Source organism: Triturus cristatus, chromosome 2_2 (assembly GCF_964204655.1).
Source record: "Triturus cristatus chromosome 2_2, aTriCri1.1, whole genome shotgun sequence".
NCBI lineage: Eukaryota > Metazoa > Chordata > Amphibia > Caudata > Salamandridae > Triturus > Triturus cristatus.
The window spans coordinates 287,152,407-287,177,119 of NC_140582.1; positions in this window are offsets into that span (position 1 = coordinate 287,152,407).

The window sequence follows — 24,713 nt, forward strand, 5'->3', positions numbered from 1 at the left end:
CTAATGCAACTGTGAAATCACCAGAGCAATACGCAATAAATCTCTGCCTGTAATTTCTCTTTGCACACAGAGTCATGTTTTCACATTAGTCACAAAACGAAATTTCTTTGCCAATTTGAAAGCACACTTACTGCTCTTTTTTTTGGCAAGTGATAATCACTTTTACAGACTGACACATTATGAATCCACTTTTCAGATTTTTTAAAAAGCACATGTCCAAACTGCTTTTTCAGACCAGCACCATTTGTAACCTGGGTGACTGCCTACACTCCAGCAAGGGCAACCAGCCTTAGTGATGCTGAATGTATTTGCATTACTGACTGAAACCTCAAACCCCACTCGCTTGTGAATACTGTGCATGATTCCACATGGTAAGCAGCTGGGTGTGTGCTAAGAGTCTGCTTCTGCACCAAAAAATGGCTCCCCCTTTCCATCTAATGCAACTGTGAAATCACCAGAGCAATACGCAATAAATCTCTGCCTGTAATTCCTATTTGCACACAGAGTCATGTTTTCACATTAGTCACAAAACGAAATTTCTTTGCCAATTTGAAAGCACACTTACTGCTCTTTTTTTTGGCAAGTGATAAACACTTTTACAGACTGACACATTATGAATCCACTTTTCAGATTTTTTAAAAAGCACATGTCCAAACTGCTTTTTCAGACCAACACCATTTGTAACCTGGGTGACTGCCTACACTCCAGCAAGGGCAACCAGCCTTAGTGATGCTGAATGTATTTGCATTACTGACTGAAACCTCAAACCCCACTCGCTTGTGAATACTGTGCATGATTCCACATGGTAAGCAGCTGGGTGTGTGCTAAGAGTCTGCTTCTGCACCAAAAAATGGCTCCCCCTTTCCTTCTAATGCAACTGTGAAATCACCAGAGCAATACGCAATAAATCTCTGCCTGTAATTTCTCTTTGCACACAGAGTCATGTTTTCACATTAGTCACAAAACGAAATTTCTTTGCCAATTTGAAAGCACACTTACTGCTCTTTTTTTTGGCAAGTGATAATCACTTTTACAGACTGACACATTATGAATCCACTTTTCAGATTTTTTAAAAAGCACATGTCCAAACTGCTTTTTCAGACCAGCACCATTTGTAACCTGGGTGACTGCCTACACTCCAGCAAGGGCAACCAGCCTTAGGGATGCTGAATGTATTTGCATTACTGACTGAAACCTCAAACCCCACTCGCTTGTGAATACTGTGCATGATTCCACATGGTAAGCAGCTGGGTGTGTGCTAAGAGTCTGCTTCTGCACCAAAAAATGGCTCCCCCTTTCCATCTAATGCAACTGTGAAATCACCAGAGCAATACGCAATAAATCTCTGCCTGTAATTCCTATTTGCACACAGAGTCATGTTTTCACATTAGTCACAAAACGAAATTTCTTTGCCAATTTAAAAGCACACTTACTGCTCTTTTTTTTGGCAAGTGATAAACACTTTTACAGACTGACACATTATGAATCCACTTTTCAGATTTTTTAAAAAGCACATGTCCAAACTGCTTTTTCAGACCAGCACCATTTGTAACCTGGGTGACTGCCTACACTCCAGCAAGGGCAACCAGCCTTAGTGATGCTGAATGTATTTGCATTACTGACTGAAACCTCAAACCCCACTCGCTTGTGAATACTGTGCATGATTCCACATGGTAAGCAGCTGGGTGTGTGGTAAGAGTCTGCTTCTGCACCAAAAAATGTCTCCCCCTTTCCATCTAATGCAACTGTGAAATCACCAGAGCAATACGCAATAAATCTCTGCCTGTAATTCCTATTTGCACACAGAGTCATGTTTTAACATTAGGCCCTTAAACGAAATTTCTTTGCCAATTTGAAAGCACACTTACTACTCTTTTTTTTGGCAAGTGATAATCACTTTTACAGACTGACACATTATGAATCCACTTTTCAGATTTTTTAAAAAGCACATGTCCAAACTGCTTTTTCAGACCAGCACCATTTGTAACCTGGGTGACTGCCTACACTCCAGCAAGGGCAACCAGCCTTAGTGATGCTGAATGTATTTGCATTACTGACTGAAACCTCAAACCCCACTCGCTTGTGAATACTGTGCATGATTCCACATGGTAAGCAGCTGGGTGTGTGCTAAGAGTCTGCTTCTGCACCAAAAAATGGCTCCCCCTTTCCATCTAATGCAACTGTGAAATCACCACAGCAATACGCAATAAATCTCTGTCTATAATTCCTCTTTGCACATAGAGTCATGTTTTCACATTAGTCACAAAACGAAATTTCTTTGCCAATTTGAAAGCACACTTACTGATCTTTTTTTTGGCAAGTAATAAACACTTTTACAGACTGACACATTATGAATCCACTTTTCAGATTCTTAAAAAAGCACATGTCCAAACTGCTTTTTCAGACCAGCACCATTTGTAACCTAGATGACTGCCTACACTCCAGCAAGGGCAACCAGCCTTAGTGATGCTGAATGTATTTGCATTACTGACTGAAACCTCAAACCCCACTCGCTTGTGAATACTGTGCATGATTCCACATGGTAAGCAGCTGGGTGTGTGCTAAGAGTCTGCTTCTGCACCAAAAAATGGCTCCCCCTTTCCATCTAATGCAACTGTGAAATCACCAGAGCAATACGCAATAAATCTCTGCCTGTAATTCCTATTTGCACACAGAGTCATGTTTTCACATTAGTCACAAAACGAAATTTCTTTGCCAATTTGAAAGCACACTTACTGCTCTTTTTTTTGGCAAGTGATAAACACTTTTACAGACTGACACATTATGAATCCACTTTTCAGATTTTTTAAAAAGCACATGTCCAAACTGCTTTTTCAGACCAGCACCATTTGTAACCTGGGTGACTGCCTACACTCCAGCAAGGGCAACCAGCCTTAGTGATGCTGAATGTATTTGCATTACTGACTGAAACCTCAAACCCCACTCGCTTGTGAATGCTGTGCATGATTCCACATGGTAAGCAGCTGGGTGTGTGCTAACAGTCTGCTTCTGCACCAAAAAATGGCTCCCCCTTTCCTTCTAATGCAACTGTGAAATCACCAGAGCAATACGCAATAAATCTCTGCCTGTAATTCCTATTTGCACACAGAGTCATGTTTTCACATTAGTCACAAAACGAAATTTCTTTGCCAATTTAAAAGCACACTTACTGCTCTTTTTTTTGGCAAGTGATAAACACTTTTACAGACTGACACATTATGAATCCACTTTTCAGATTTTTTAAAAAGCACATGTCCAAACTGCTTTTTCAGCCCAGCACCATTTGTAACCTGGGTGACTGCCTACACTCTAGCAAGGGCAACCAGCCTTAGTGATGCTGAATGTATTTGCATTACTGACTGAAACCTCAAACCCCACTCGCTTGTGAATACTGTGCATGATTCCACATGGTAAGCAGCTGAGTGTGTGGTAAGAGTCTGCTTCTGCACCAAAAAATGGCTCCCCCTTTCCATCTAATGCAACTGTGAAATCACCAGAGCAATACGCAATAAATCTCTGCCTGTAATTCCTATTTGCACACAGAGTCATGTTTTCACATTAGGCCCTTAAACGAAATTTCTTTGCCAATTTGAAAGCACACTTACTACTCTTTTTTTTGGCAAGTGATAATCACTTTTACAGACTGACACATTATGAATCCACTTTTCAGATTTTTTAAAAAGCACATGTCCAAACTGCTTTTTCAGACCAGCACCATTTGTAACCTGGGTGACTGCCTACACTCCAGCAAGGGCAACCAGCCTTAGTGATGCTGAATGTATTTGCATTACTGACTGAAACCTCAAACCCCACTCGCTTGTGAATACTGTGCATGATTCCACATGGTAAGCAGCTGGGTGTGTGCTAAGAGTCTGTTTCTGCACCAAAAAAAGGCTCCCCCTTTCCATCTAATGCAACTGTGAAATCACCACAGCAATACGCAATAAATCTCTGTCTATAATTCCTCTTTGCACACAGAGTCATGTTTTCACATTAGTCACAAAACGAAATTTCTTTGCCAATTTGAAAGCACACTTACTGCTCTTTTTTTTGGCAAGTGATAAACACTTTTACAGACTGACACATTATGAATCCACTTTTCAGATTCTTAAAAAAGCACATGTCCAAACTGCTTTTTCAGACCAGCACCATTTGTAACCTGGATGACTGCCTACACTCCAGCAAGGGCAACCAGCCTTAGTGATGCTGAATGTATTTGCATTACTGACTGAAACCTCAAACCCCACTCGCTTGTGAATACTGTGCATGATTCCACATGGTAAGCAGCTGGGTGTGTGCTAAGAGTCTGCTTCTGCACCAAAAAATGGCTCCCCCTTTCCATCTAATGCAACTGTGAAATCACCAGAGCAATACGCAATAAATCTCTGCCTGTAATTCCTATTTGCACACAGAGTCATGTTTTCACATTAGTCACAAAACGAAATTTCTTTGCCAATTTGAAAGCACACTTACTGCTCTTTTTTTTGGCAAGTGATAAACACTTTTACAGACTGACACATTATGAATCCACTTTTCAGATTTTTTAAAAAGCACATGTCCAAACTGCTTTTTCAGACCAGCACCATTTGTAACCTGGGTGACTGCCTACACTCCAGCAAGGGCAACCAGCCTTAGTGATGCTGAATGTATTTGCATTACTGACTGAAACCTCAAACCCCACTCGCTTGTGAATACTGTGCATGATTCCACATGGTAAGCAGCTGGGTGTGTGCTAAGAGTCTGCTTCTGCACCAAAAAATGGCTCCCCCTTTCCTTCTAATGCAACTGTGAAATCACCAGAGCAATACGCAATAAATCTCTGCCTGTAATTTCTCTTTGCACACAGAGTCATGTTTTCACATTAGTCACAAAATGAAATTTCTTTGCCAATTTGAAAGCACACTTACTACTCTTTTTTTTGGCAAGTGATAATCACTTTTACAGACTGACACATTATGAATCCACTTTTCAGATTTTTTAAAAAGCACATGTCCAAACTGCTTTTTCAGACCAGCACCATTTGTAACCTGGGTGACTGCCTACACTCCAGCAAGGGCAACCAGCCTTAGTGCTGCTGAATGTATTTGCATTACTGACTGAAACCTCAAACCCCACTCGCTTGTGAATACTGTGCATGATTCCACATGGTAAGCAGCTGGGTGTGTGCTAAGAGTCTGCTTCTGCACCAAAAAATGGCTCCCCCTTTCCTTCTAATGCAACTGTGAAATCACCAGAGCAATACGCAATAAATCTCTGCCTGTAATTTCTCTTTGCACACAGAGTCATGTTTTCACATTAGTCACAAAACGAATTTTCTTTGCCAGTTTGAAAGCACACTTACTGCTCTTTTTTTTGGCAAGTGATAATCACTTTTACAGACTGACACATTATGAATCCACTTTTCAGATTTTTTAAAAAGCACATGTCCAAACTGCTTTTTCAGACCAGCACCATTTGTAACCTGGGTGACTGCCTACACTCCAGCAAGGGCAACCAGCCTTAGTGATGCTGAATGTATTTGCATTACTGACTGAAACCTCAAACCCCACTCGCTTGTAAATACTGTGCATGATTCCACATGGTAAGCAGCTGGGTGTGTGCTAAGAGTCTGCTTCTGCACCAAAAAATGGCTCCCCCTTTCCATCTAATGCAACTGTGAAATCACCAGAGCAATACGCAATAAATCTCTGCCTGTAATTCCTATTTGCACACAGAGTCATGTTTTCACATTAGTCACAAAACGAAATTTCTTTGCCAATTTAAAAGCACACTTACTGCTCTTTTTTTTGGCAAGTGATAAACACTTTTACAGACTGACACATTATGAATCCACTTTTCAGATTTTTTAAAAAGCACATGTCCAAACTGCTTTTTCAGACCAGCACCATTTGTAACCTGGGTGACTGCCTACACTCCAGCAAGGGCAACCAGCCTTAGTGATGCTGAATGTATTTGCATTACTGACTGAAACCTCAAACCCCACTCGCTTGTGAATACTGTGCATGATTCCACATGGTAAGCAGCTGGGTGTGTGGTAAGAGTCTGCTTCTGCACCAAAAAATGTTTCCCCCTTTCCATCTAATGCAACTGTGAAATCACCAGAGCAATTCGCAATAAATCTCTGCCTGTAATTCCTATTTGCACACAGAGTCATGTTTTAACATTAGGCCCTTAAACGAAATTTCTTTGCCAATTTGAAAGCACACTTACTACTCTTTTTTTTGGCAAGTGATAATCACTTTTACAGACTGACACATTATGAATCCACTTTTCAGATTTTTTAAAAAGCACATGTCCAAACTGCTTTTTCAGACCAGCACCATTTGTAACCTGGGTGACTGCCTACACTCCAGCAAGGGCAACCAGCCTTAGTGATGCTGAATGTATTTGCATTACTGACTGAAACCTCAAACCCCACTCGCTTGTGAATACTGTGCATGATTCCACATGGTAAGCAGCTGGGTGTGTGCTAAGAGTCTGCTTCTGCACCAAAAAATGGCTCCCCCTTTCCTTCTAATGCAACTGTGAAATCACCAGAGCAATACGCAATAAATCTCTGCCTGTAATTTCTCTTTGCACACAGAGTCATGTTTTCACATTAGTCACAAAACGAAATTTCTTTGCCAGTTTGAAAGCACACTTACTGCTCTTTTTTTTGGCAAGTGATAATCACTTTTACAGACTGACACATTATGAATCCACTTTTCAGATTTTTTAAAAAGCACATGTCCAAACTGCTTTTTCAGACCAGCACCATTTGTAACCTGGGTGACTGCCTACACTCTAGCAAGGGCAACCAGCCTTAGTGATGCTGAATGTATTTGCATTACTGACTGAAACCTCAAACCCCACTCGCTTGTGAATACTGTGCATGATTCCACATGGTAAGCAGCTGGGTGTGTGCTAAGAGTCTGCTTCTGCACCAAAAAATGGCTCCCCCTTTCCTTCTAATGCAACTGTGAAATCACCAGAGCAATACGCAATAAATCTCTGCCTGTAATTTCTCTTTGCACACAGAGTCATGTTTTCACATTAGTCACAAAACGAAATTTCTTTGCCAGTTTGAAAGCACACTTACTGCTCTTTTTTTTGGCAAGTGATAATCACTTTTACAGACTGACACATTATGAATCCACTTTTCAGATTTTTTAAAAAGCACATGTCCAAACTGCTTTTTCAGACCAGCACCATTTGTAACCTGGGTGACTGCCTACACTCCAGCAAGGGCAACCAGCCTTAGTGATGCTGAATGTATTTGCATTACTGACTGAAACCTCAAACCCCACTCGCTTGTGAATACTGTGCATGATTCCACATGGTAAGCAGCTGGGTGTGTGCTAAGAGTCTGCTTCTGCACCAAAAAATGGCTCCCCCTTTCCTTCTAATGCAACTGTGAAATCACCAGAGCAATACGCAATAAATCTCTGCCTGTAATTTCTCTTTGCACACAGAGTCATGTTTTCACATTAGTCACAAAACGAAATTTCTTTGCCAATTTGAAAGCACACTTACTGCTCTTTTTTTTGGCAAGTGATAATCACTTTTACAGACTGACACATTATGAATCCACTTTTCAGATTTTTTAAAAAGCACATGTCCAAACTGCTTTTTCAGACCAGCACCATTTGTAACCTGGGTGACTGCCTACACTCCAGCAAGGGCAACCAGCCTTAGGGATGCTGAATGTATTTGCATTACTGACTGAAACCTCAAACCCCACTCGCTTGTGAATGCTGTGCATGATTCCACATGGTAAGCAGCTGGGTGTGTGCTAAGAGTCTGCTTCTGCACCAAAAAATGGCTCCCCCTTTCCATCTAATGCAACTGTGAAATCACCAGAGCAATACGCAATAAATCTCTGCCTGTAATTCCTATTTGCACACAGAGTCATGTTTTCACATTAGTCACAAAACGAAATTTCTTTGCCAATTTAAAAGCACACTTACTGCTCTTTTTTTTGGCAAGTGATAAACACTTTTACAGACTGACACATTATGAATCCACTTTTCAGATTTTTTAAAAAGCACATGTCCAAACTGCTTTTTCAGACCAGCACCATTTGTAACCTTGGTGACTGCCTACACTCCAGCAAGGGCAACCAGCCTTAGTGATGCTGAATGTATTTGCATTACTGACTGAAACCTCAAACCCCACTCGCTTGTGAATACTGTGCATGATTCCACATGGTAAGCAGCTGGGTGTGTGCTAATAGTCTGCTTCTGCACCAAAAAATGGCTCCCCCTTTCCATCTAATGCAACTGTGAAATCACCAGAGCAATTCGCAATAAATCTCTGCCTGTAATTCCTATTTGCACACAGAGTCATGTTTTAACATTAGGCCCTTAAACGAAATTTCTTTGCCAATTTGAAAGCACACTTACTACTCTTTTTTTTGGCAAGTGATAATCACTTTTACAGACTGACACATTATGAATCCACTTTTCAGATTTTTTAAAAAGCACATGTCCAAACTGCTTTTTCAGACCAGCACCATTTGTAACCTGGGTGACTGCCTACACTCCAGCAAGGGCAACCAGCCTTAGTGATGCTGAATGTATTTGCATTACTGACTGAAACCTCAAACCCCACTCGCTTGTAAATACTGTGCATGATTCCACATGGTAAGCAGCTGGGTGTTTGCTAAGAGTCTGCTTCTGCACCAAAAAATGGCTCCCCCTTTCCATCTAATGCAACTGTGAAATCACCAGAGCAATACGCAATAAATCTCTGCCTGTAATTCCTATTTGCACACAGAGTCATGTTTTCACATTAGTCACAAAACGAAATTTCTTTGCCAATTTAAAAGCACACTTACTGCTCTTTTTTTTGGCAAGTGATAATCACTTTTACAGACTGACACATTATGAATCCACTTTTCAGATTTTTTAAAAAGCACATGTCCAAACTGCTTTTTCAGACCAGCACCATTTGTAACCTGGGTGACTGCCTACACTCCAGCAAGGGCAACCAGCCTTAGTGATGCTGAATGTATTTGCATTACTGACTGAAACCTCAAACCCCACTCGCTTGTAAATACTGTGCATGATTCCACATGGTAAGCAGCTGGGTGTGTGCTAAGAGTCTGCTTCTGCACCAAAAAATGGCTCCCCCTTTCCATCTAATGCAACTGTGAAATCACCAGAGCAATACGCAATAAATCTCTGCCTGTAATTCCTATTTGCACACAGAGTCATGTTTTCACATTAGTCACAAAACGAAATTTCTTTGCCAATTTAAAAGCACACTTACTGCTCTTTTTTTTGGCAAGTGATAAACACTTTTACAGACTGACACATTATGAATCCACTTTTCAGATTTTTTAAAAAGCACATGTCCAAACTGCTTTTTCAGACCAGCACCATTTGTAACCTGGGTGACTGCCTACACTCCAGCAAGGGCAACCAGCCTTAGTGATGCTGAATGTATTTGCATTACTGACTGAAACCTCAAACCCCACTCGCTTGTGAATACTGTGCATGATTCCACATGGTAAGCAGCTGGGTGTGTGGTAAGAGTCTGCTTCTGCACCAAAAAATGTTTCCCCCTTTCCATCTAATGCAACTGTGAAATCACCAGAGCAATTCGCAATAAATCTCTGCCTGTAATTCCTATTTGCACACAGAGTCATGTTTTAACATTAGGCCCTTAAACGAAATTTCTTTGCCAATTTGAAAGCACACTTACTACTCTTTTTTTTGGCAAGTGATAATCACTTTTACAGACTGACACATTATGAATCCACTTTTCAGATTTTTTAAAAAGCACATGTCCAAACTGCTTTTTCAGACCAGCACCATTTGTAACCTGGGTGACTGCCTACACTCCAGCAAGGGCAACCAGCCTTAGTGATGCTGAATGTATTTGCATTACTGACTGAAACCTCAAACCCCACTCGCTTGTGAATACTGTGCATGATTCCACATGGTAAGCAGCTGGGTGTGTGCTAAGAGTCTGCTTCTGCACCAAAAAATGGCTCCCCCTTTCCTTCTAATGCAACTGTGAAATCACCAGAGCAATACGCAATAAATCTCTGCCTGTAATTTCTCTTTGCACACAGAGTCATGTTTTCACATTAGTCACAAAACGAAATTTCTTTGCCAGTTTGAAAGCACACTTACTGCTCTTTTTTTTGGCAAGTGATAATCACTTTTACAGACTGACACATTATGAATCCACTTTTCAGATTTTTTAAAAAGCACATGTCCAAACTGCTTTTTCAGACCAGCACCATTTGTAACCTGGGTGACTGCCTACACTCTAGCAAGGGCAACCAGCCTTAGTGATGCTGAATGTATTTGCATTACTGACTGAAACCTCAAACCCCACTCGCTTGTGAATACTGTGCATGATTCCACATGGTAAGCAGCTGGGTGTGTGCTAAGAGTCTGCTTCTGCACCAAAAAATGGCTCCCCCTTTCCTTCTAATGCAACTGTGAAATCACCAGAGCAATACGCAATAAATCTCTGCCTGTAATTTCTCTTTGCACACAGAGTCATGTTTTCACATTAGTCACAAAACGAAATTTCTTTGCCAGTTTGAAAGCACACTTACTGCTCTTTTTTTTGGCAAGTGATAATCACTTTTACAGACTGACACATTATGAATCCACTTTTCAGATTTTTTAAAAAGCACATGTCCAAACTGCTTTTTCAGACCAGCACCATTTGTAACCTGGGTGACTGCCTACACTCCAGCAAGGGCAACCAGCCTTAGTGATGCTGAATGTATTTGCATTACTGACTGAAACCTCAAACCCCACTCGCTTGTGAATACTGTGCATGATTCCACATGGTAAGCAGCTGGGTGTGTGCTAAGAGTCTGCTTCTGCACCAAAAAATGGCTCCCCCTTTCCTTCTAATGCAACTGTGAAATCACCAGAGCAATACGCAATAAATCTCTGCCTGTAATTTCTCTTTGCACACAGAGTCATGTTTTCACATTAGTCACAAAACGAAATTTCTTTGCCAATTTGAAAGCACACTTACTGCTCTTTTTTTTGGCAAGTGATAATCACTTTTACAGACTGACACATTATGAATCCACTTTTCAGATTTTTTAAAAAGCACATGTCCAAACTGCTTTTTCAGACCAGCACCATTTGTAACCTGGGTGACTGCCTACACTCCAGCAAGGGCAACCAGCCTTAGGGATGCTGAATGTATTTGCATTACTGACTGAAACCTCAAACCCCACTCACTTGTGAATGCTGTGCATGATTCCACATGGTAAGCAGCTGGGTGTGTGCTAAGAGTCTGCTTCTGCACCAAAAAATGGCTCCCCCTTTCCATCTAATGCAACTGTGAAATCACCAGAGCAATACGCAATAAATCTCTGCCTGTAATTCCTATTTGCACACAGAGTCATGTTTTCACATTAGTCACAAAACGAAATTTCTTTGCCAATTTAAAAGCACACTTACTGCTCTTTTTTTTGGCAAGTGATAAACACTTTTACAGACTGACACATTATGAATCCACTTTTCAGATTTTTTAAAAAGCACATGTCCAAACTGCTTTTTCAGACCAGCACCATTTGTAACCTTGGTGACTGCCTACACTCCAGCAAGGGCAACCAGCCCTAGTGATGCTGAATGTATTTGCATTACTGACTGAAACCTCAAACCCCACTCGCTTGTGAATACTGTGCATGATTCCACATGGTAAGCAGCTGGGTGTGTGCTAAGAGTCTGCTTCTGCACCAAAAAATGGCTCCCCCTTTCCATCTAATGCAACTGTGAAATCACCACAGCAATACGCAATAAATCTCTGTCTATAATTCCTCTTTGCACATAGAGTCATGTTTTCACATTAGTCACAAAACGAAATTTCTTTGCCAATTTGAAAGCACACTTACTGCTCTTTTTTTTGGCAAGTAATAAACACTTTTACAGACTGACACATTATGAATCCACTTTTCAGATTCTTAAAAAAGCACATGTCCAAACTGCTTTTTCAGACCAGCACCATTTGTAACCTAGATGACTGCCTACACTCCAGCAAGGGCAACCAGCCTTAGTGATGCTGAATGTATTTGCATTACTGACTGAAACCTCAAACCCCACTCGCTTGTGAATACTGTGCATGATTCCACATGGTAAGCAGCTGGGTGTGTGCTAAGAGTCTGCTTCTGCACCAAAAAATGGCTCCCCCTTTCCATCTAATGCAACTGTGAAATCACCAGAGCAATACGCAATAAATCTCTGCCTGTAATTCCTATTTGCACACAGAGTCATGTTTTCACATTAGTCACAAAACGAAATTTCTTTGCCAATTTGAAAGCACACTTACTGCTCTTTTTTTTGGCAAGTGATAAACACTTTTACAGACTGACACATTATGAATCCACTTTTCAGATTTTTTAAAAAGCACATGTCCAAACTGCTTTTTCAGACCAGCACCATTTGTAACCTGGGTGACTGCCTACACTCCAGCAAGGGCAACCAGCCTTAGTGATGCTGAATGTATTTGCATTACTGACTGAAACCTCAAACCCCACTCGCTTGTGAATACTGTGCATGATTCCACATGGTAAGCAGCTGGGTGTGTGCTAAGAGTCTGCTTCTGCACCAAAAAATGGCTCCCCCTTTCCTTCTAATGCAACTGTGAAATCACCAGAGCAATACGTAATAAATCTCTGCCTGTAATTTCTCTTTGCACACAGAGTCATGTTTTCACATTAGTCACAAAACGAAATTTCTTTGCCAATTTGAAAGCACACTTACTACTCTTTTTTTTGGCAAGTGATAATCACTTTTACAGACTGACACACTATGAATCCACTTTTCAGATTTTTTAAAAAGCACATGTCCAAACTGCTTTTTCAGACCAGCACCATTTGTAACCTGGGTGACTGCCTACACTCCAGCAAGGGCAACCAGCCTTAGTGATGCTGAATGTATTTGCATTACTGACTGAAACCTCAAACCCCACTCGCTTGTGAATACTGTGCATGATTCCACATGGTAAGCAGCTGGGTGTGTGCTAAGAGTCTGCTTCTGCACCAAAAAATGGCTCCCCCTTTCCTTCTAATGCAACTGTGAAATCACCAGAGCAATACGCAATAAATCTCTGCCTGTAATTTCTCTTTGCACACAGAGTCATGTTTTCACATTAGTCACAAAACGAAATTTCTTTGCCAATTTGAAAGCACACTTACTGCTCTTTTTTTTGGCAAGTGATAATCACTTTTACAGACTGACACATTATGAATCCACTTTTCAGATTTTTTAAAAAGCACATGTCCAAACTGCTTTTTCAGACCAGCACCATTTGTAACCTGGGTGACTGCCTACACTCCAGCAAGGGCAACCAGCCTTAGTGATGCTGAATGTATTTGCATTACTGACTGAAACCTCAAACCCCACTCGCTTGTGAATACTGTGCATGATTCCACATCGTAAGCAGCTGGGTGTGTGCTAAGAGTCTGCTTCTGCACCAAAAAATGGCTCCCCCTTTCCATCTAATGCAACTGTGAAATCACCAGAGCAATACGCAATAAATCTCTGCCTGTAATTCCTATTTGCACACAGAGTCATGTTTTCACAATAGTCACAAAACGAAATTTCTTTGCCAATTTGAAAGCACACTTACTGCTCTTTTTTTTGGCAAGTGATAAACACTTTTACAGACTGACACATTATGAATCCACTTTTCAAATTTTTTAAAAAGCACATGTCCAAACTGCTTTTTCAGACCAACACCATTTGTAACCTGGGTGACTGCCTGCACTCCAGCAAGGGCAACCAGCCTTAGTGATGCTGAATGTATTTGCATTACTGACTGAAACCTCAAACCCCACTCGCTTGTGAATACTGTGCATGATTCCACATGGTAAGCAGCTGGGTGTGTGCTAAGAGTCTGCTTCTGCACCAAAAAATGGCTCCCCCTTTCCTTCTAATGCAACTGTGAAATCACCAGAGCAATACGCAATAAATCTCTGCCTGTAATTTCTCTTTGCACACAGAGTCATGTTTTCACATTAGTCACAAAACGAAATTTCTTTGCCAATTTGAAAGCACACTTACTGCTCTTTTTTTTGGCAAGTGATAATCACTTTTACAGACTGACACATTATGAATCCAGTTTTCAGATTTTTTAAAAAGCACATGTCCAAACTGCTTTTTCAGACCAGCACCATTTGTAACCTGGGTGACTGCCTACACTCCAGCAAGGGCAACCAGCCTTAGTGATGCTGATTGTATTTGCATTACTGACTGAAACCTCAAACCCCACTCGCTTGTGAATACTGTGCATGATTCCACATGGTAAGCAGCTGGGTGTGTGCTAAGAGTCTGCTTCTGCACCAAAAAATGGCTCCCCCTTTCCTTCTAATGCAACTGTGAAATCACCAGAGCAATACGCAATAAATCTCTGCCTGTAATTTCTCTTTGCACACAGAGTCATGTTTTCACATTAGTCACAAAACGAAATTTCTTTGCCAATTTGAAAGCACACTTACTGCTCTTTTTTTTGGCAAGTGATAATCACTTTTACAGACTGACACATTATGAATCCACTTTTCAGATTTTTTAAAAAGCACATGTCCAAACTGCTTTTTCAGACCAGCACCATTTGTAACCTGGGTGACTGCCTACACTCCAGCAATGGCAACCAGCCTTAGGGATGCTGAATGTATTTGCATTACTGACTGAAACCTCAAACCCCACTCGCTTGTGAATACTGTGCATGATTCCACATGGTAAGCAGCTGGGTGTGTGCTAAGAGTCTGCTTCTGCACCCAAAAATGGCTCCCCCTTTCCATCTAATGCAACCGTGAAATCACCAGAGCAATACGCAATAAATCTCTGCCTGTAATTCCTATTTGCACACAGAGTCATGTTTTCACATTAGTCACAAAACGAAATTTCTTTGCCAATTTAAAAGCACACTTACTGCTCTTTTTTTTGGCAAGTGATAAACACTTTTACAGACTGACACATTATGAATCCACTTTTCAGATTTTTTAAAAAGCACATGTCCAAACTGCTTTTTCAGACCAGCACCATTTGTAACCTGGGTGACTGCCTACACTCCAGCAAGGGCAACCAGCCTTAGTGATGCTGAATGTATTTGCATTACTGACTGAAACCTCAAACCCCACTCGCTTGTGAATACTGTGCATGATTCCACATGGTAAGCAGCTGGGTGTGTGGTAAGAGTCTGCTTCTGCACCAAAAAATGTCTCCCCCTTTCCATCTAATGCAACTGTGAAATCACCAGAGCAATACGCAATAAATCTCTGCCTGTAATTCCTATTTGCACACAGAGTCATGTTTTAACATTAGGCCCTTAAACGAAATTTCTTTGCCAATTTGAAAGCACACTTACTACTCTTTTTTTTGGCAAGTGATAATCACTTTTACAGACTGACACATTATGAATCCACTTTTCAGATTTTTTAAAAAGCACATGTCCAAACTGCTTTTTCAGACCAGCACCATTTGTAACCTGGGTGACTGCCTACACTCCAGCAAGGGCAACCAGCCTTAGTGATGCTGAATGTATTTGCATTACTGACTGAAACCTCAAACCCCACTCGCTTGTGAATACTGTGCATGATTCCACATGGTAAGCAGCTGGGTGTGTGCTAAGAGTCTGCTTCTGCACCAAAAAATGGCTCCCCCTTTCCATCTAATGCAACTGTGAAATCACCACAGCAATACGCAATAAATCTCTGTCTATAATTCCTCTTTGCACATAGAGTCATGTTTTCACATTAGTCACAAAACGAAATTTCTTTGCCAATTTGAAAGCACACTTACTGATCTTTTTTTTGGCAAGTAATAAACACTTTTACAGACTGACACATTATGAATCCACTTTTCAGATTCTTAAAAAAGCACATGTCCAAACTGCTTTTTCAGACCAGCACCATTTGTAACCTAGATGACTGCCTACACTCCAGCAAGGGCAACCAGCCTTAGTGATGCTGAATGTATTTGCATTACTGACTGAAACCTCAAACCCCACTCGCTTGTGAATACTGTGCATGATTCCACATGGTAAGCAGCTGGGTGTGTGCTAAGAGTCTGCTTCTGCACCAAAAAATGGCTCCCCCTTTCCATCTAATGCAACTGTGAAATCACCACAGCAATACGCAATAAATCTCTGTCTATAATTCCTCTTTGCACATAGAGTCATGTTTTCACATTAGTCACAAAACGAAATTTCTTTGCCAATTTGAAAGCACACTTACTGCTCTTTTTTTTGGCAAGTAATAAACACTTTTACAGACTGACACATTATGAATCCACTTTTCAGATTCTTAAAAAAGCACATGTCCAAACTGCTTTTTCAGACCAGCACCATTTGTAACCTAGATGACTGCCTACACTCCAGCAAGGGCAACCAGCCTTAGTGATGCTGAATGTATTTGCATTACTGACTGAAACCTCAAACCCCACTCGCTTGTGAATACTGTGCATGATTCCACATGGTAAGCAGCTGGGTGTGTGCTAAGAGTCTGCTTCTGCACCAAAAAATGGCTCCCCCTTTCCATCTAATGCAACTGTGAAATCACCAGAGCAATACGCAATAAATCTCTGCCTGTAATTCCTATTTGCACACAGAGTCATGTTTTCACATTAGTCACAAAACGAAATTTCTTTGCCAATTTGAAAGCACACTTACTGCTCTTTTTTTTGGCAAGTGATAAACACTTTTACAGACTGACACATTATGAATCCACTTTTCAGATTTTTTAAAAAGCACATGTCCAAACTGCTTTTTCAGACCAGCACCATTTGTAACCTGGGTGACTGCCTACACTCCAGCAAGGGCAACCAGCCTTAGTGATGCTGAATGTATTTGCATTACTGACTGAAACCTCAAACCCCACTCGCTTGTGAATACTGTGCATGATTCCACATGGTAAGCAGCTGGGTGTGTGCTAAGAGTCTGCTTCTGCACCAAAAAATGGCTCCCCCTTTCCTTCTAATGCAACTGTGAAATCACCAGAGCAATACGTAATAAATCTCTGCCTGTAATTTCTCTTTGCACACAGAGTCATGTTTTCACATTAGTCACAAAACGAAATTTCTTTGCCAATTTGAAAGCACACTTACTACTCTTTTTTTTGGCAAGTGATAATCACTTTTACAGACTGACACATTATGAATCCACTTTTCAGATTTTTTAAAAAGCACATGTCCAAACTGCTTTTTCAGACCAGCACCATTTGTAACCTGGGTGACTGCCTACACTCCAGCAAGGGCAACCAGCCTTAGTGATGCTGAATGTATTTGCATTACTGACTGAAACCTCAAACCCCACTCGCTTGTGAATACTGTGCATGATTCCACATGGTAAGCAGCTGGGTGTGTGCTAAGAGTCTGCTTCTGCACCAAAAAATGGCTCCCCCTTTCCTTCTAATGCAACTGTGAAATCACCAGAGCAATACGCAATAAATCTCTGCCTGTAATTTCTCTTTGCACACAGAGTCATGTTTTCACATTAGTCACAAAACGAAATTTCTTTGCCAATTTGAAAGCACACTTACTGCTCTTTTTTTTGGCAAGTGATAATCACTTTTACAGACTGACACATTATGAATCCACTTTTCAGATTTTTTAAAAAGCACATGTCCAAACTGCTTTTTCAGACCAGCACCATTTGTAACCTGGGTGACTGCCTACACTCCAGCAAGGGCAACCAGCCTTAGTGATGCTGAATGTATTTGCATTACTGACTGAAACCTCAAACCCCACTCGCTTGTGAATACTGTGCATGATTCCACATCGTAAGCAGCTGGGTGTGTGCTAAGAGTCTGCTTCTGCACCAAAAAATGGCTCCCCCTTTCCATCTAATGCAACTGTGAAATCACCAGAGCAATACGCAATAAATCTCTGCCTGTAATTCCTATTTGCACACAGAGTCATGTTTTCACAATAGTCACAAAACGAAATTTCTTTGCCAATTTGAAAGCACACTTACTGCTCTTTTTTTTGGCAAGTGATAAACACTTTTACAGACTGACACATTATGAATCCACTTTTCAGATTTTTTAAAAAGCACATGTCCAAACTGCTTTTTCAGACCAACACCATTTGTAACCTGGGTGACTGCCTACACTCCAGCAAGGGCAACCAGCCTTAGTGATGCTGAATGTATTTGCATTACTGACTGAAACCTCAAACCCCACTCGCTTGTGAATACTGTGCATGATTCCACATGGTAAGCAGCTGGGTGTGTGCTAAGAGTCTGCTTCTGCACCAAAAAATGGCTCCCCCTTTCCTTCTAATGCAACTGTGAAATCACCAGAGCAATACGCAATAAATCTCTGCCTGTAATTTCTCTTTGCACACAGAGTCATGTTTTCACATTAGTCACAAAACGAAATTTCTTTGCCAATTTGAAAGCACACTTACTGCTCTTTTTTTTGGCAAGTGATAATCACTTTTACAGACTGACACATTATGAATCCACTTTTCAGATTTTTTAAAAAGCACATGTCCAAACTGCTTTTTCAGACCAGCACCATTTGTAACCTGGGTGACTGCCTACACTCCAGCAAGGGCAACCAGCCTTAGTGATGCTGAATGTATTTGCATTACTGACTGAAACCTCAAACCCCACTCGCTTGTGAATACTGTGCATGATTCCACATGGTAAGCAGCTGGGTGTGTGGTAAGAGTCTGCTTCTGCACCAAAAAATGTCTCCCCCTTTCCATCTAATGCAACTGTGAAATCACCACAGCAATACGCAATAAATCTCTGCCTGTAATTTCTCTTTGCACACAGAGTCATGTTTTCACATTAGTCACAAAACGAAATTTCTTTGCCAATTTGAAAGCACACTTACTGCTCTTTTTTTTGGCAAGTGATAATCACTTTTACAGACTGACACATTATGAATCCACTTTTCAGATTTTTTAAAAAGCACATGTCCAAACTGCTTTTTCAGACCAGCACCATTTGTAACCTGGGTGACTGCCTACACTCCAGCAATGGCAACCAGCCTTAGGGATGCTGAATGTATTTGCATTGCTGACTGAAACCTCAAACCCCACTCGCTTGTGAATACTGTGCATGATTCCACATGGTAAGCAGCTGGGTGTGTGCTAAGAGTCTGCTTCTGCACCCAAAAATGGCTCCCCCTTTCCATCTAATGCAACTGTGAAATCACCAGAGCAATACGCAATAAATCTCTGCCTGTAATTCCTATTTGCACACAGAGTCATGTTTTCACATTAGTCACAAAACGAAATTTCTTTGCCAATTTAAAAGCACACTTACTGCTCTTTTTTTTGGCAAGTGATAAACACTTTTACAGACTGACACATTATGAATCCACTTTTCAGATTTTTTAAAAAGCACATGTCCAAACTGCTTTTTCAGACCAGCACCATTTGTAACCTGGGTGACTGCCTACACTCCAGCAAGGGCAACCAGCCTTAGTGATGCTGAATGTATTTGCATTACTGACTGAAACCTCAAACCCCACTCGCTTGTGAATACTGTGCATGATTCCACATGGTAAGCAGCTGGGTGTGTGGTAAGAGTCTGCTTCTGCACCAAAAAATGTCTCCCCCTTTCCATCTAATGCAACTGTGAAATCACCAGAGCAATACGCAATAAATCTCTGCCTGTAATTCCTATTTGCACACAGAGTCATGTTTTAACATTAGGCCCTTAAACGAAATTTCTTTGCCAATTTGAAAGCACACTTACTACTCTTTTTTTTGGCAAGTGATAATCACTTTTACAGACTGACACATTATGAATCCACTTTTCAGATTTTTTAAAAAGCACATGTCCAAACTGCTTTTTCAGACCAGCACCATTTGTAACCTGGGTGACTGCCTACACTCCAGCAAGGGCAACCAGCCTTAGTGATGCTGAATGTATTTGCATTACTGACTGAAACCTCAAACCCCACTCGCTTGTGAATACTGTGCATGATTCCACATGGTAAGCAGCTGGGTGTGTGCTAAGAGTCTGCTTCTGCACCAAAAAATGGCTCCCCCTTTCCATCTAATGCAACTGTGAAATCACCACAGCAATACGCAATAAATCTCTGTCTATAATTCCTCTTTGCACATAGAGTCATGTTTTCACATTAGTCACAAAACGAAATTTCTTTGCCAATTTGAAAGCACACTTACTGATCTTTTTTTTGGCAAGTAATAAACACTTTTACAGACTGACACATTATGAATCCACTTTTCAGATTCTTAAAAAAGCACATGTCCAAACTGCTTTTTCAGACCAGCACCATTTGTAACCTAGATGACTGCCTACACTCCAGCAAGGGCAACCAGCCTTAGTGATGCTGAATGTATTTGCATTACTGACTGAAACCTCAAACCCCACTCGCTTGTGAATACTGTGCATGATTCCACATGGTAAGCAGCTGGGTGTGTGCTAAGAGTCTGCTTCTGCACCAAAAAATGGCTCCCCCTTTCCATCTAATGCAACTGTGAAATCACCAGAGCAATACGCAATAAATCTCTGCCTGTAATTCCTATTTGCACACAGAGTCATGTTTTCACATTAGTCACAAAACGAAATTTCTTTGCCAATTTGAAAGCACACTTACTGCTCTTTTTTTTGGCAAGTGATAAACACTTTTACAGACTGACACATTATGAATCCACTTTTCAGATTCTTAAAAAAGCACATGTCCAAACTGCTTTTTCAGACCAGCACCATTTGTAACCTAGATGACTGCCTACACTCCAGCAAGGGCAACCAGCCTTAGTGATGCTGAATGTATTTGCATTACTGACTGAAACCTCAAACCCCACTCGCTTGTGAATACTGTGCATGATTCCACATGGTAAGCAGCTGGGTGTGTGCTAAGAGTCTGCTTCTGCACCAAAAAATGGCTCCCCCTTTCCATCTAATGCAACTGTGAAATCACCACAGCAATACGCAATAAATCTCTGTCTATAATTCCTCTTTGCACATAGAGTCATGTTTTCACATTAGTCACAAAACGAAATTTCTTTGCCAATTTGAAAGCACACTTACTGCTCTTTTTTTTGGCAAGTAATAAACACTTTTACAGACTGACACATTATGAATCCACTTTTCAGATTCTTAAAAAAGCACATGTCCAAACTGCTTTTTCAGACCAGCACCATTTGTAACCTAGATGACTGCCTACACTCCAGCAAGGGCAACCAGCCTTAGTGATGCTGAATGTATTTGCATTACTGACTGAAACCTCAAACCCCACTCGCTTGTGAATACTGTGCATGATTCCACATGGTAAGCAGCTGGGTGTGTGCTAAGAGTCTGCTTCTGCACCAAAAAATGGCTCCCCCTTTCCATCTAATGCAACTGTGAAATCACCAGAGCAATACGCAATAAATCTCTGCCTGTAATTCCTATTTGCACACAGAGTCATGTTTTCACATTAGTCACAAAACGAAATTTCTTTGCCAATTTGAAAGCACACTTACTGCTCTTTTTTTTGGCAAGTGATAAACACTTTTACAGACTGACACATTATGAATCCACTTTTCAGATTTTTTAAAAAGCACATGTCCAAACTGCTTTTTCAGACCAGCACCATTTGTAACCTGGGTGACTGCCTACACTCCAGCAAGGGCAACCAGCCTTAGTGATGCTGAATGTATTTGCATTACTGACTGAAACCTCAAACCCCACTCGCTTGTGAATACTGTGCATGATTCCACATGGTAAGCAGCTGGGTGTGTGCTAAGAGTCTGCTTCTGCACCAAAAAATGGCTCCCCCTTTCCTTCTAATGCAACTGTGAAATCACCAGAGCAATACGTAATAAATCTCTGCCTGTAATTTCTCTTTGCACACAGAGTCATGTTTTCACATTAGTCACAAAACGAAATTTCTTTGCCAATTTGAAAGCACACTTACTACTCTTTTTTTTGGCAAGTGATAATCACTTTTACAGACTGACACATTATGAATCCACTTTTCAGATTTTTTAAAAAGCACATGTCCAAACTGCTTTTTCAGACCAGCACCATTTGTAACCTGGGTGACTGCCTACACTCCAGCAAGGGCAACCAGCCTTAGTGATGCTGAATGTATTTGCATTACTGACTGAAACCTCAAACCCCACTCGCTTGTGAATACTGTGCATGATTCCACATGGTAAGCAGCTGGGTGTGTGCTAAGAGTCTGCTTCTGCACCAAAAAATGGCTCCCCCTTTCCTTCTAATGCAACTGTGAAATCACCAGAGCAATACGCAATAAATCTCTGCCTGTAATTTCTCTTTGCACACAGAGTCATGTTTTCACATTAGTCACAAAACGAAATTTCTTTGCCAATTTGAAAGCACACTTACTGCTCTTTTTTTTGGCAAGTGATAATCACTTTTACAGACTGACACATTATGAATCCACTTTTCAGATTTTTTAAAAAGCACATGTCCAAACTGCTTTTTCAGACCAGCACCATTTGTAACCTGGGTGACTGCCTACACTCCAGCAAGGGCAACCAGCCTTAGTGATGCTGAATGTATTTGCATTACTGACTGAAACCTCAAACCCCACTCGCTTGTGAATACTGTGCATGATTCCACATCGTAAGCAGCTGGGTGTGTGCTAAGAGTCTGCTTCTGCACCAAAAAATGGCTCCCCCTTTCCATCTAATGCAACTGTGAAATCACCAGAGCAATACGCAATAAATCTCTGCCTGTAATTCCTATTTGCACACAGAGTCATGTTTTCACAATAGTCACAAAACGAAATTTCTTTGCCAATTTGAAAGCACACTTACTGCTCTTTTTTTTGGCAAGTGATAAACACTTTTACAGACTGACACATTATGAATCCACTTTTCAGATTTTTTAAAAAGCACATGTCCAAACTGCTTTTTCAGACCAACACCATTTGTAACCTGGGTGACTGCCTACACTCCAGCAAGGGCAACCAGCCTTAGTGATGCTGAATGTATTTGCATTACTGACTGAAACCTCAAACCCCACTCGCTTGTGAATACTGTGCATGATTCCACATGGTAAGCAGCTGGGTGTGTGCTAAGAGTCTGCTTCTGCACCAAAAAATGGCTCCCCCTTTCCTTCTAATGCAACTGTGAAATCACCAGAGCAATACGCAATAAATCTCTGCCTGTAATTTCTCTTTGCACACAGAGTCATGTTTTCACATTAGTCACAAAACGAAATTTCTTTGCCAATTTGAAAGCACACTTACTGCTCTTTTTTTTGGCAAGTGATAATCACTTTTACAGACTGACACATTATGAATCCACTTTTCAGATTTTTTAAAAAGCACATGTCCAAACTGCTTTTTCAGACCAGCACCATTTGTAACCTGGGTGACTGCCTACACTCCAGCAAGGGCAACCAGCCTTAGTGATGCTGATTGTATTTGCATTACTGACTGAAACCTCAAACCCCACTCGCTTGTGAATACTGTGCATGATTCCACATGGTAAGCAGCTGGGTGTGTGCTAAGAGTCTGCTTCTGCACCAAAAAATGGCTCCCCCTTTCCTTCTAATGCAACTGTGAAATCACCAGAGCAATACGCAATAAATCTCTGCCTGTAATTTCTCTTTGCACACAGAGTCATGTTTTCACATTAGTCACAAAACGAAATTTCTTTGCCAATTTGAAAGCACACTTACTGCTCTTTTTTTTGGCAAGTGATAATCACTTTTACAGACTGACACATTATGAATCCACTTTTCAGATTTTTTAAAAAGCACATGTCCAAACTGCTTTTTCAGACCAGCACCATTTGTAACCTGGGTGACTGCCTACACTCCAGCAATGGCAACCAGCCTTAGGGATGCTGAATGTATTTGCATTACTGACTGAAACCTCAAACCCCACTCGCTTGTGAATACTGTGCATGATTCCACATGGTAAGCAGCTGGGTGTGTGCTAAGAGTCTGCTTCTGCACCCAAAAATGGCTCCCCCTTTCCATCTAATGCAACTGTGAAATCACCAGAGCAATACGCAATAAATCTCTGCCTGTAATTCCTATTTGCACACAGAGTCATGTTTTCACATTAGTCACAAAACGAAATTTCTTTGCCAATTTAAAAGCACACTTACTGCTCTTTTTTTTGGCAAGTGATAAACACTTTTACAGACTGACACATTATGAATCCACTTTTCAGATTTTTTAAAAAGCACATGTCCAAACTGCTTTTTCAGACCAGCACCATTTGTAACCTGGGTGACTGCCTACACTCCAGCAAGGGCAACCAGCCTTAGTGATGCTGAATGTATTTGCATTACTGACTGAAACCTCAAACCCCACTCGCTTGTGAATACTGTGCATGATTCCACATGGTAAGCAGCTGGGTGTGTGGTAAGAGTCTGCTTCTGCACCAAAAAATGTCTCCCCCTTTCCATCTAATGCAACTGTGAAATCACCAGAGCAATACGCAATAAATCTCTGCCTGTAATTCCTATTTGCACACAGAGTCATGTTTTAACATTAGGCCCTTAAACGAAATTTCTTTGCCAATTTGAAAGCACACTTACTACTCTTTTTTTTGGCAAGTGATAATCACTTTTACAGACTGACACATTATGAATCCACTTTTCAGATTTTTTAAAAAGCACATGTCCAAACTGCTTTTTCAGACCAGCACCATTTGTAACCTGGGTGACTGCCTACACTCCAGCAAGGGCAACCAGCCTTAGTGATGCTGAATGTATTTGCATTACTGACTGAAACCTCAAACCCCACTCGCTTGTGAATACTGTGCATGATTCCACATGGTAAGCAGCTGGGTGTGTGCTAAGAGTCTG